Consider the following 15,236-nt stretch of genomic DNA (forward strand, 5'->3'; position numbering starts at 1 on the left):
TTGCCATAGGGTGTCGTCACTAACTGGAGAGAGAGAGAGAGAGAGAGAGAGAAAGTGAGAAAGTGAGAAATCACCCCCTGGGGGATAGCCACAACATAATTCCTTCTCCTTAATTCTCCTTTCAGGATTTTGGGCATTAGGCACACCTACCCAGCATAACTGTTGAGCCACTGGGTCCAAGACTTGAACTGCTGTCACCCATGTGCCTTAACCACCATGCCACCTGCTGGCCCCAATAAATGAAATTTTAAAACATCCTATATCAAAACAAAAACAATTCAAGGGTGGCAAAAAAAAAAAAAAAGGTGTTTTTTTTGTTTATCAAATCTATGCTTTAGAGTTTCTTTCAAATTTTGCTTAGGATTTAGAGAAAAAGGAAAGGGCATTATTTATGCTATTAAATCTAAATATCCTCAACTCATCAGCTTAATTTAATAGCTTGGATGATTTTCTGTCAACCTCAAGAGTTCTGCTTTAGAGAAAATGTGCAAATCATCACAGCTATATTTACAATGAATATGATTTCACCACTTTAGTGGTTGGGGTTACAGAGTCATATCCATAGTCACTAATACGGTGGGCATCTTTTCAAAAAAATATAGGTGCAGCAACGTGAAAGAATTTGGGGACCACCCTGAAGCAAATTAAGATTTCTAGATCATCAAGAGGTAGTATGTAAAATACATATTATTATTTGTTCAATAGTGCCTATGGCATTGTGCTCTCCACAGGGTGAAAGGGAGAATGAGAGACACCAGGGGTTTTTTTGAGGTTTTTGCTATAGGGTGTGTGTGCTCACCAGTCAGAGAGAGACAGAGAGACAGAAAGCAAGAAATCACCCCCAAGGGGGTACAGGCACGCTGCAATCCCTTCTCCTCCATTCTCCTCTTGGGATCTTGGGCACACACGCACACGTACCTGGTGTGAGTTTTAAGCCACTGGGTCTGGGACTCAAACCGTGGTCGACTACAAGGAAGTCCAGCAACTTAGCCATTATGCTAACTGCTGGTCCCTGCGACATCAGTTTTGATATATCTATTATTTGTTATATGTAGCAACGTTTAACCCAATACAGATTCTGTGAAGAATAATATTCCTTTCTGAAACTTGATTGATGGTTGCTCACTGGCAAGAGATGAATGACCTCCTCAATCATAGATATTGCCTCACCTCATCCACCCCCTCCTTTTATTTCACCTCACAACTATGTGAGACCTTATCTCTAAATGTCTTTGAACATCAAGGATAAACATCAGTTGATTTTGCTCATACTGATTTTAAAGCCAGACATAATACAACAGGGACTATATGTCAAGGGTGGAAGAGATATAGATTAACATAACATCTACCCTTCCCTCAAAGATCTCCTCATAACAGAAGAGGTCATACTTGATCGACTAGAGAAATGTAAGAAATACGTGTAATATATTGTAGAATTTCTTTGTCCACAGAGTCATTCCTGGAGTCTAGAAAAATATTAACTGCTTAGTTCCTCTGGGATAGTCAGTGAGCATCTAAATAATCAATAGGGGAAAAAACTTGAATTATAGAGTCACTTTATCTCTCCTAGTCCCTTAATCCAAATTCAACACCTTCCTTCAACCAGATTCTTTTCCACAACATCCTTCTTCATAACTTGCTAAGTCCTCCATCTTTCCTGAGGGAGCCTTTTCCTCTTCACTTCGACTAACTTATTGAAAGATTACCCTGGCTTGTGTAATTTTTAAGTGTTTTGTCTATATCAACACATTTTACTATCAAGGCAACTCTAAAAAGTAATTACGTTTTTAATTACTATTTGACAGATGAAGAAACTGTGGCATAAAAATTGTAATTGATCATACAGTAACAGAACAATTTCAAACTGGGACAGTCTAGCTCCAGAGCCCACACTCTTTTTGGAGAGGTTTTAATTTTTTTTATTTTTTATTTTATTTTTTCACTATAGGGTGCGTGCGCTCACCAGACAGACAGAGAGAGACATAGAGACAGAAAGCGAGAAATCACCCCCCAGGGGGGATGGTCACGCCGCAATCCCTTCTCCTCCATTCTCCTCTCGGGATCTTGGGCACGCACACACACGTGCCCGGCGTGAATTTTAAGCCACTGGGTCCAGGACGTGAACCGCGTTCAACTACGTGGGAGTCCAGCGACATAGCCATTACGCTAACTGCTGGTTCCCAAGAGCCCACACTCTTAACCACTGTGTAGTGTTTGCACACTTTCACTTACTGTTCCAAGTTAAACAGCTCTGTGATGACTGCCACAAAGCAACCACAGCGTCCATAGCTTCTATCACTCACTTTCCAGATACCTTACATCTCTGAAAAGATCACCAGATAGGGCCATGGGTCAAATTTTAGATTTCTTACAATGCCTACAGACCAAATGGTACTCAACAAATGTGGATGTTCAAAATGATTAGAGAAAAGAAATGCATATTTGAAAAAAAATAGGTACCAGTTTCAAAGTTTTTGCACCAAAATAGATTCATACTTTAATTCAATTTTTCTACAAACTCCTTGAAGTACCATGATATTATGGGATAAATACTTAATCATGTTTAAATTATAATTATTATTAAATATAGTAAGATAGTAACTTCCTAAAATTGTTTCTTCAAAATGGCAAGAAGTTAGTGCCTAATATAATTCTTTTATTGTTCAAAAATTTTAAAATGAATGGCACCTCACAGTTCAGGGACAATCAGCCATAAATCACCAAGGACCATCTCGATTTGTTACGTCAAGATTGGATTTATTTTGGGACCACCAGTTAGCGTAATGGCTATATCGCTGGACTCCCCTGTAGTAGACTGCGATTCAAGTCCCGGACCCGGTGGCTTAAACTCACGCTGGGCGCGTGTGCGTGCGTGCCCAGTATCCCAAAGGAAAATGGAGGAGAAGGGATTGCGGCATGGTCATCCCCCCTGGCGGGTGATTTCTCGCCTTTTGTCTCTCTGTCTGTCTCTCTCTGTCTTTTGGGCGAGCGCACGTGTCCTATAGCGAAAAAAAAAAAAAAAAAAAAAAAACAAAAAAAAAAACTCTCAAAAAAAAAAGATTGGATTTATTTTATAAACTAATTCCGTACCTATCATATGGATATGCTATGTTGAATAGGCATACCTGTTACTATAAGCAGTAAAGCTTTCTTGAACCAAAGTTTAAGAAATAATTTGTCTGGGGAACCAGCAGTTAACATAATGGCTATGTCGCTGGACTCCCACGTAGTCGACAGCGGTTCGTGTCCCAGACCCGGTGGCTTAAAACTCATGCCGGGCACATGTGCGTGCGTGCCCAAGATCCCGAGAGGAGAATGGAGGAGAAGGGAGTGCAGGCATGACCACCCCCCCTGGGGGGTGATTTCTCGCTTTCTGTCTCTATGTCTCTCTCTGTCTGTCTGGCGAGCGCATGCGCCCTGTAGTGAAAACCTCTCAAAAAAAAAAAAATTTCTGTATATTTAAACAAACCAAAAAAACTTGGGTCAGCCAGTTATCTGGTGGTTAAGGCGTCAGGATCCCACATGGTCAACCACATAATTTGGATCCTGGACTCAGCGGCTTGATAAAAATGCAAACCGAATTTGTGTGCATGCCCAGAATTCTGAAAGGAGAAACAAATAGAGAAGGAACTGTAGCATGACATGCCCATTGGGGGGTGCATTACTTCCCCTCTCTCTGGTGAGTGTACACGTCCTGTGGCAAAATAACACACAAAACACAAAAGAACTAACTTCAGACCTCCACTTCTTTCTAGCTGATTTTTAGCAATATGACTAAGTTGTTTATTTCTTATCCAAATATAAAATACAGAAAATCATGAGCTGAAGTTTTCAGTTTGATCAAGGTCTTTTCTCTAACAAGTAATAAATATGAAAGGAAAAACACTTCATGTTGTAACTCTGTAATTAGGTTATTTTTATTTTGCTATAGAATCCATAAGAACTAAAATTGTGTGTTTGCATATGTGTCTTTGTTAAATATTTAGGACCTCATAATCAAGATAACACTATAAGTTTTCAATTTGGATAAGATGCTAAGTACTTGCTAATATTTGCCATTAGAGAATTGACATTTTATTTTTTTTAATCAATTTTGGATATAATGTTCAAGACTTTCCTAAAAACTGAAATGGTACTACTTTAATACTTATTCTTTGGTGGGCAAATGCTTTATTGAGTGGTATATATTCTGTTTGACATAAAATAGTGAGAAGATAGTGCTTTATATATGTGTGTGTGTGTGTGTGTGTGTGTGTGTGTGTGTATTTGAAATATATATATATATATATATATATTTCAAAAAGCATTAAGTCTGCAATATGTAGGTCAAATTAGAATTGGAAAACTGACAATAAATAGGTAAAATAACAATGAGAGAATTAAAAAGAACTTGAGTTATGAGCATTAAAATGGGTGTTTATGAACCGTTACTTAAAATACGGTCATGTTTCACCATAGGACTTTAAAAATCATAGAGATTAACAAACAATTAAAGGAAGCCCAAGAACCTGACTGAATGGGAAGAATTGATTCTCAATAGCTTTTAGATTTCCTCACTTCTCTTACGTCCCTCCTCACTTACGTCCCTCCTCACTGACTTTGGCTCAGATTCACTGGCCCTTGATGTTGTTCCAATATTCTAGTTTGTTGCTACTCTAGAATCTTCACACTGCCAATTTCAACTGCCTGCAAACCTCTCCCAATATGTTGACTGAATCAGTTTTGTTGCAAAAACAATACCAAAATCTCTGCTTATACCTCATTGACTAATGTAAGTCACATAACCAAGCCTGAAGTCAACTCTAGCCAGAGACCTATAGGAGGGGTTTTTACGACTTTACTTCCTTCAAGTTGTTCAAATGTCATCTCAGTGAGGTCCACTTTCTAAACACCTTATGTAGCATTTCTAAACACGCACAAACACACAACACACACACACACTCATACACACAAAATCCCTATTCTCCTCCAGTGTGGAATCTCTACCTTTAGTATCAAACTTTCTAGCTACTGGGTCAATGAACCAATGAGTATTTTCTGAATTAAAGCTGAAACCTTTAAAAACAAAAGTTACTACATTTATATACATATTATTAGATTAGTTGTAAGAACCAAATTATCTGTACCATTTATTATTTACATCGTACCTTTATTATTTCACTGTCATCATCAACATGATTTTACTATTCTGGGAAACTACTATTCCACAAAGTAAAAGCTACAAATAACTATGTTTTTCTTTTTAAAAATTTCCTAAAAATCTGTTAAAATGAAATAAGATGACTTATTTAGTATAAAATGACTGTTTACTCCATAAAACTTAAGAAATTATCTCCTAGCTTGCCAATGATAAACTATTCTATTATTAACTATACCTCAGCCTTAGTACCCTCTTCCTTGAAAGAATTGCCTTTAAGCTAGATCTTCACATCTTTAAATATCCCTTCTTTGCTTTCCCACTGCCAAGATGCTACTGTGAGTGCTGAGGTGGTGATTTCTCATACAATGGGACACAATAAACCTAGCTTTGTTTTATTTAATTTACTTGGTGGCATTCTAGGGGATCTAGCATTTAGTGCATTTCCTGTGAACCAACAAAGGTGAAACACTTGAATTTCAAAGTTTAGGATAAACCATAGTTCTTGTCTTTGAACTTGTGTTTTTTGTTTTGTTTTTAATGTTTATTTTTTTCCCCCCCACAAGGCATGTGTGTTCATCAGGGAGACAGTGGGAGATAAAGTGAGAAATCTTCTCCCAGGGAGGATGGTCATGCTGCAATCCCTTCTCTTCCATTTTCCTCCCAGCATTTTGATCACACATGCACACATGCCTGGTGTGATTTCCAAGCCTCCAGGTCTGGGACCACAGTCAGCCCTATGAGAGTCCAGCGCCTTAACCATCATGCCAACTGCTATCCCCAAATTTGTGTTTTAAATATGCATAACTAAAAAGTCTATAGACTGTTGCGAAACTTCTCCTTGTCTGTGTGCTCACCTCATTAGGAAAGCCAAAGAAGGGAAACTTAAAGCGTTGTGTTTTGGGGATCTTTTATTCCTGTAAGTGGACTGTTTGAACAAATTTATCTATAAGAACCGTTGAACATTTGCTTAGGAATGTGGTTAAAATCACAGAAATAAAACAAAAGTGTAAGAAGATATTAAAGAGGGTATTTTTTTTTTTACCTGCCCCTTTATTGGTTGAAGCAAAACAAGAGATGAAAAGTATCTCCATTTTAGGGACCAGAAGTTAGCATAATGGCTATGTCGCTGGACTCCCACGTAATCGACCACAGTTCGCGTCCTAGACCCGGTGGCTTAAAACTCACGCCGGCCCGTGTGTGCCCAAGATGCCCAGAGGAGAATGGAGGAGAAGGGACTGCAGCATGGCTATCCCCCCTGGGAGGTGATTTCTCACTTTCTGTCTCTCTCTCTGTCTGACGAGCGCACACACCCTATAGTGAAAACCTCTCAAAAAGAAAAAAGTATATCCATTTTACAAAGTGAGATGCTAGACCTGGATAAGATATGCAAAGGATGGGACTAATCCCTCTGAGTGACCCATATGACAGGGTTTTGGGTAAAACAAACAGTATTAGATTAGAAAATATACACTGCCTTGTGAAGATAGCATATTAATAACCTCAAGTAAACTTTAAAAAAACTTTAAAACCAAAGAATCATAGCAATATGCTAATATGTTTTATAAGATTTGAGAGGTAAATTTTCAAAAAATAAAGTATATATTAAGTTTTTCCCTATGTTTATCAAGTAATAAATGTTTTTGTGATCCCAATATATAACTAACATAGCATGTTGAAGGAATTCCCAAGTGTCACTGCACTTTGCTTCCATATTATCATTATTTGGTCATTTCCAACCTTGTTCAAAAGTAGACAGACAAGCGATTTGGGTAGCACTGAGGAATATACTCATTCACGTACAAACAGTGACAACAAAATACCACACAACCTATGCATGCCAATCCCGTGTGAATCTGCCCCTGAAATAACAGTGCCTGTCTTAGAAGGTTTTTGTGAGAATGAGGATTACAGGATAAAATAAAAGAAACACCTGGTTTATTAGGTTTATGAAGGACTATCTATGCTAAGGCACTGTGCCAAAAGCTTGACATTTACCTTATTATCCCTCTGTACACAGTTGAAAGTCTTACTAAAATTCAAACACAGTAACTTCCTACCCCCAAATGCAAACATTCCTTAGGAAAAATTCTAGATGTGACACTATTTCTATATACTTTTTATGCTATAATGAGACTTTTAGGTGGAGTATATGTAAGTACTGAAACTTGGAACAGTATTTTCTCTCAAATATAAAGAGAAAAAATGTATTTAACTCTTGAATGGAGCACCAGAGAAAATATCTATACTTCTTCCTTATTCACTGAAACCATGGGACTATATTAAAAAGCTACTATTACATCTGAATAATAAAAATTAATTATATAGTAGCTATATAAGATATATAAAATTACATTGACTTACTGATTTAGTTTAGAAACACATAACTTAAAAAGCAACAGCAAGAAAAAACATGTTTAAGAGTATTTTCAGAATTGGGACCTGGGTCTTTAATCCTATTTTTAATTTAAAGTTTATGTCAGAAATATACTGAGAGCCATAGATGTAATAGAAAATTAGTAGCCACATTTGAAAAAAGTAAAAAGAAACCACTTCTATGTCATCAATATATAAGATATTGAGATGAAACTAATATATATTTTTTCATACTTAGTCTTTTTTTTTTTTTTGAAGAGGTTTTTGCCATAGGGCACGTGCGCTTGCCAGACAGACAGAGAGAGACAGAGAGACAGAAAAAGCGAGAAATCCCCCCCCAGGGGGGATGGCCACACCACAATCCCTTCTCCTCCATTCTCCTCTCGGGATCTTGGGCAGGCATGCACACGCGCCCAGTGTGAGTTTTAAGCTGCCACATCGGGGATTTGAACTGCAGTCAACTATGTGGAAATTCAACGACATAACCATTTCACCCTCTGCTGGTCCCCACTGTGTGTATTTTATACCCATAGCACATCTGGATGCACACCACCCACATATCAAATGCTTATTAGCTACATGTGGTTAGTACCTGCTATTTGGATAGTATTGGTCCACATTTCATGAATTCTCTACCACAGTTTTTAAGGAACATAATGCTTCTGTTTGGAGAACTATGCAATCTGTGATTGTCAATTCATTAAGTTAACAATCAACTCAGATTAGCTTTCTAGGTAGGAAAAAGTTACTTTGTGAAGATTGTGGGAATTATGACAAAGGTGAATTTCTGCAAGGGTATTTCTTTTATTTTAAATTAGTATTTATTTTCTAACATTTAAAAAAATTGTTTTTACATTTTTGTTTTTATTCAAGAGTTTACTCACAGGTAGTACTTTAAAATCAGGCTTTTAGGGACCAGCAGTTGGCGTTACAGCTATGTCGCTGGACTCATGTTGTCGACCGCGGTTCATGTCCCAGACCCAGTAGCTTAAACTCACGCCAGGCACATGTGCGTAAGTGCCCAAGATTCCAAGAGGAGAATGGGGGAGAAGGGAATGCCGTGTGGCCATCTCCCCAAGGGGTGATTTCTTGCTTTCTGTCTCTCTGTCTCTTTTTGTCTTTCTGGTGAGCACACGTGCCCTATAGCAAAAAAACTTCTCAAAAAAAAAAAAAATCAGGCTTTTAAAATTAAAGGCCAAAACTAAAAAAATCTTGTAAAAAAGATACTGCTAAAGTAATGATCATCTTCATAATATAAACCCAAAAACATCCATCCTGGGAAGTTAACGTCTGTCTACACATAAGTCGCGTTAACACCAATATCATTGAAAATAAACAACCAAAATCACAGATGGCGGATAGATTTGTCAATAATGATAAACATCAGTTTCAGCCTTCCTGAGAATGAAAACCAGCAATTAAACCTATGACAGAATATAAACTATGCTTCAGAATTCTGACTTTAAAGTCTCTTTCTCCAGCAGCTAATCAGCATATCTATGCTGAAATTCCTTTTCTCTTTCCTGTTGTTGCTAAATAAACATTTTCTTATAGACACTCTAGCCTCTGGGGAATAGCAGATTCTTCATGTTTCTTGAGTTCTTCAAAAGTGGGTAACTCCAAGTGACCCTGCTTAATCTGGCCCCGTTAAGTCCTTCAACTGTTTCATAAGCCCCATAGCATGAGACTGGTAACCCCCAAGCAAAATTTTCCTTTTCTTTTACATTTTTGCAGCTCTTTTAACCTCTATTGTCATGTGACCCCTGTTTATCTCAAGCCTCTTTTCAAGTGATTGGATTCTGTCCTTTTTGCTAGGTAGATTGGACTGCGTGAACAGCTCTGTCCAGGAAGAAATAAAACTTGACTGTAACATTCTTCCCACACCTGATTATAAGCTTCACTTGAAAGTTCTCTGTGGCTCATTCCTTGTTTTATCACTTCCATCTCCTACATCAGAACGCCCTGGGCCTTTTTCAGTTCTTCGTTGGAGAATTTTTCTTCATAAGGGTTATGTTCCAGACAAGCACTGTGTTCAAAATCCTTTTTTATTCCCAGATGGTTCATAAGGATGGAGTAGAAGGTCATAATGAAACATTGTGATCATTTATTTTTTGATTAGTTCTTCACTTTCTGTAAATACGTTAGAGGTGGTTCTACATTTAAAGGTCTTACAAAAGTTTCATTTACTTCTCATGGTCTTGGCAGATCCTCTGGACAGTTTTGTGTATTCGTTTCCTTTCCTTTGCATGTTCTGCTTCTCGTATGGCCTGCTTTGGTGCATCTTCATCAGCAGCATCCTCAATATAAGTGTGGTCTACTTCACAGTCTTCCAACTCCTTCTCAGCATTTTATGGTAGAACGATTTAAAAATCATTCTTAGGACAGGAAGGTCCAACAACCCTAAACGGAGATGTTCACGAGATTACCTTTCCATCTGCCTCACATAAAAAGGATCACTGTAGTCTGCCATTCCATCCTCAGAATTACTGCATAACTTATCTTAAAGAGGAGTTCTACCCAGGGGTAGAGTTGACGACTGGCTTGGGAGTTGTTCCACTCTGGGGAGACAGCCCTTCAGCTCCATTTGGAGTCCTGAACGGGATAGAGAGAACTGTATTTGGAGTCTATACAACCTGCTGCTGTGGAGTCACACCTAAGAAACCACTCTTGTGCATTGGGGTATTAAGTCCACCTTATTAAGTCCACCTTTTACTGGTGGATCCACATTGGTCAAAGCCATGACGTTCTGGGCTTCCTGCAAAATTCTGTCTGGGGAAGCTGGCGTTTGTGGTGTGTTCTAAGGGCAATGCTATTTATTGGTGATGTTGTACTCAGACAAAAGAGTGCTAGAAACAGAGTTTGTTATGCCAGATTTCTCAGCAGTCTGACATGCGATTTCACTTGCTTGACCTACTTTCACAACTTCTTGAAGTCCTGCATCTGAAATCTGAGGGGCAGGAAGTACTAGTTTGCTTTTCATTTTAGTAAATTTGGAAACACCAGTAGGTTGAAGAATAGTTGATGGTAAATCCAATTCTTTTTTCCTTTTCAAATATTGTTTGTCTTTTTTTTTCCATCTCATCCTTCTTTTTCAGATTTTAGCTCCCCACCAAGATCCTGTTGTTTTAATTTCCTGAAATCTGCATCAAGAGTGTGGTAGTTTTCCTCAGAAGTATTATAAAAACCAAGAGCAGGCTTTTTCTTTTCAAATAGGATTACAGCATCATAATCAAGTCCTTTCTTCTTTTTTCTTTTTTTCTGAATTTCTATGCCAGCTGCTTGAAGTTCTCTTCTTTTTTGGAATGCAGCGAGATGGCTTGTTTCTTCCAACTGTTTCTCTTTCTTTCCTCATGGCCTTCTTTCCCTGAGTATTAGTTAAGGGAGCTCTAGCTTCAGAAAGTATCTCAAGTTCATCCTCATCCATATCAATTGGATCAAGCCGTGCTGGTTTTGTTTCTGGATTTGGATATATTTCTCCAGGTTTAAGTTTCTGTGGATCATCTGTTGTTCCTCTTCATTGTCTCTTTGGGCCACTTTATCTGGAAGAAATCCATAGTGTTCCAACACAGAGCTGTTATTCTTCCAATGATTGAAGCAATGGTCATCCACTATGTTGGTATCAACTCTTGCCAAGTGCAAGAGTTTTTCCTCTTCTTCTCTAGACCATTCTGTTTTTTTAATGCTTGGATCTAGCCACTGCTAGAGCACTGCTTTGCTGATTTTCTATGTAGCAGCGAGGCAATCCTAGACCACTGATATTTCCCATATTTCATTACTACTGCTTTCAGAATTTCATCCTTGGTATTCTTCCACATGCCCCCCTCTCCCCCCCACACACACACCTTGATCATAATTTGAGGTATCTTGGCAGCAGGGTGTCACAGCAAGCAGCTGAGAGGAGCTTCAGAGAAGTAGTAATGGCACTTCAGTCCCGGGACCTGAAGCCTCCACTTCCTCCAAGTGTGACCTTTTGCTTCGAAGAGCCTTATTTTCTAACTATTAAGCAAGCATACAACTAGTAATGCTGCCTAATAAGTATAACTTCACTATGAATGTATTATGTAGAGATTTTATAACCCTTGCTTTAATAAATCTTCTAACATCTCTTGGGGATAAGCATGAAACTATTTTACTTACATATAAAGAGATATTTCAGAAAAAAGAGAGATTAAGTTACCCAAACTTCCACAAGTAATCTCGTGCTCTAAACCAGTGCTTCTCAAAGTCTGGTTTCAGGCTTAGCAACATTTTTTAATGAAATGGAACTTTTTAACAAGTTTCTATCATTTGAGAACTTGTTAGAAATGAAAATTCTCATCCTCATGCCACTTATACTAAACCAGAGACTAGGAAGGGGAAGAAGAGGTGGTGAACCCTGAGTCCAACCATCAGCATTTTAACAAGCCCTCCAGATGATTCTAATGCACACTGAAGTTAAAGAATAAAAGCCCTAAACTACTACTGGGTCATTAGGAAAGTCATGATGCATTCCAGCACAGAAAAATACTCATGACTTTCCTGATGGCCTAATATATTACAGTTTCTTCCAAATAAATACTCACTGTAGGACATACAGAAAATATTCACACAAGGATATAAAAAAAGCAAATACCTGTCAATATGTGGTAAACTGGATTTCTTTACAGTGATTGTCTTTTTTCTTTCCTTCCCTCATTTTAGTAGTTGTGCGTATAAGTGTCCATATATAAGCACACTTAAAATATAAATACCTTTTTTTTTTTTTTGAGAGATTTTCACTGTAGGGCGCGTGCGCTCACCAGACAGACAGAGAGAGACATAGAGACAGAAAGCGAGAAATCACCCCCCAGGGGGGATGGTCACGCCGCAATCCCTTCTCCTCCATTCTCCTCTCGGGATCTTGGGCATGCACGCACACGCGCCCGGCGTGAGTTTTAAGCCACCGGGTCCGGGACACGAACCGCAGTCGACTACATGGGAATCCAGCGACATAGCCATTACGCTAACTGCTGGTTCCCTAAATACCTTTTTACATTATATGAGTGGTCTTCAACAAGTTCATGGAAAGTGCATATTATGAAGACAATATGTATGGACTTTAATTACTGGCATCAAAACAAACTCAGACTTCAATTCCATTTTCCACAAGCTTTTTGAAATACCCTTGCACAGTGTATGTACATATTTATTTTCATACATATAGTCTGATAAGAATACAAGATTATAGTCTTGTATAGACTCACAGGATTTGCTGCTTTTAAAATACTTCATGTTATTTTATGCTACAGATAAGTTTTTGAATTAGATTCTTAAAAATTGAAGTTCTGCCTGGGGAGGTGGGTCATTGGCCACAGAGTGATGGAGGAGGGCAGGAACTAAAAGAGACATTTTTGAACACAGAGAATTTAACTCATGCTAACCTGGCATCTCTTCACAACTATGTTTTCCTTTCTTAATGTCACTCGTGTTTGGTTTTAAACTGGGTTTATTTCTTATTTTGTAAGCTGATTCAGATATTTTATGGCAATTTTACTTATTAATGACCCTAAAGAGAATTTAATTAACTGGAAAATTAAAGATAATGATTTTTACGATGTATTTACAATGTATTTATCCATTAACACAAAAACATTGAACTTCCTCCTACTGCAAGCTTCTGTGCAGAAACAAAATGATGCCTCTCCAGATTGGGGAACTGGGTGACATGAATAAATGTTGTGGGTGTGTAGACTGCTCCAGGAGGCAGGATCCAAAGTCCAGAGGGTGCCCAGTGGAACAGGGCCTCTGTGACTCAGCCATTACATCCCTCCCTGCCCACCCCCCCCCTTTCTGATCACTTTGTCAGAAAATCTTTATGTACTTATAAGTGTGACTTCTTGTTCACCTCCGACACTGCAGGAACTAAATTTATCACGAGCTAAAGATACCTTGATTTTCTCAACCATGACAGCATCATTTCTTCCCAAATTACTTTATAACCAACTTCTGATTACCCAGAGAAGATCATCTGATTACTGAGCAGTTAATTGAGAGCATGTCCCTATTCTCCATCGCTAATTTCCCCTCTAAGGAGTTGCAGGAGGTTGGATTCAAATAGCTAAAACGGGCTGCTGCCTAAGTGATGTAATTGGAGATGACTGGGGGATGTCTTCTCCCTGGCTTAATTCATTGCCCATCTTCATTAGAAAAGCCTTCTACATGATAGTGAAATAATTTTCTTTATGGTCTTCAAGAACTCCTTTTAAATTGTAATTCTTCTATATTGGGGAGGCTCTTTAAATACTATTCTATATTTGGGAGACTCTAAATACAATTAGGGTTACTGAAGCCTATGGAGGCCTTTAGGAAGATGGAAGAGGCCTTCAGGAAAATGGCTTTCTCAGAGTATGTATATTAAGAAAAGGTGCCTCTTCTCCCAGAAAGTGCCTTTCTGCAGAACGTAAATTCTACCCAAAACCTAAGTAACTAATGCAAGAAAGAGAGGTAAGAGAAATAGTGCACCAGCCCTGGGATGCCCTATCTGGTTAGCCAAGAAAGCTTGTAACAGCGCTTGGCTAGGTTTCCAGGGGTTTAGTTTATAACACAGTTTAGCTATCTGAGCTGAGATGCTAGTCTTTCATCTATACATATAATCAAATGGCCTACATTTGAAAACGTATAGAGAAAAAACACGAAGGAAAACAATAGTTACAACTATGGTTGTTACACTAGGCAGTGCCTTAAATACAATACATAACATTAACACAGATAAATTAATATTCTTTTGTTTTCAAGGGCCAAGGGCATTGGGAATGTTACGAATATTCATACTTTTGGCCCTGCTGTAATAGCCAGTAAGACTCTGTAAGGGTGGAGGCCATACAGAAGACTGGGGTCTGGTCCCCTGGTCAACTCTGGATTGACTGGGTGCACATGCTCCTGATCTTGGCTGGCTGGGAAAGCTGGTGGGGGCTGCAGTGTGAGACTATGTTGAAAGAGCTTCTCTCTCTCTCTCTCATATGAAAAGAAACAATAAACTTCAATTAAAAAAAATCTTCACATTTTTTCTTAGCTGGCTTTTATAAAGCCAGATTATTCATTACAATAATCCCATCATCACAGAGAATATGCCACTGAATGTTTTTTAAACTGGGGGATTCTCATTGGGTTGTCAGAAAAGTCATGTCACATTTTTGCACAGAAAACAAAAAATATGTTATGAATTTTCTGACAACCCAATCGTTTTCAATAGAAACCCTAGAACAGGGATATAGTAGAGACACTTTAACTTCTCTGTGTTTCCCTTAAATCTCAGATTAGCTCAGTATCTGTAGCTTGTTTGGGCCTCTGAATTTCTGTATGGCATGTACCTGAGGTTGGTAGAAGATTCTACCCTGTGAACACTAATAGTGAGAAGAAATAACAGTTTCACTGGGGGTCACTACACAGACCTCAGCTTCAATTCTGTGACCCAGGAAAGAGAGGTTAGATGATGAATGTGGAAGGTCTTCATATCCTCTGTCAATTCACAGAGAGTTTCAACATACATGAAATAATACCTTGTTTAAAAAGCACTTAGACATGATACACATTGTTTTCAAAATGCTCTCCCTGCATCATTCCTGCAATCAAGGGAAATGGAATTGATGGAGAGAGGGGAATGAAAGTAGATTTCTAAAACATTTTACTGGAAGTTGAATCCCCAGCTGGGAATGAATTTACAATACAAGAAAGCAGAAGGTAAATATACCAAAGAAGTGAGGCA

At 38.4% G+C, this 15,236-nt stretch overlaps 1 pseudogene; it reads right to left on the minus strand.

Moving 5' to 3' along the window:
• Positions 1-8,961: 8,961 nt before the first annotated feature.
• LOC102481006 (cell division cycle 5-like protein pseudogene) lies at positions 8,962-11,364 on the minus strand (annotated as a pseudogene).
• Between the last annotated feature and the right edge of the window lie 3,872 nt (positions 11,365-15,236).

Source organism: Tupaia chinensis, unplaced genomic scaffold (genome assembly GCF_000334495.1).
Source record: "Tupaia chinensis unplaced genomic scaffold, TupChi_1.0 Scaffold000406_1, whole genome shotgun sequence".
NCBI classification, from domain to species: Eukaryota; Metazoa; Chordata; class Mammalia; order Scandentia; family Tupaiidae; genus Tupaia; species Tupaia belangeri.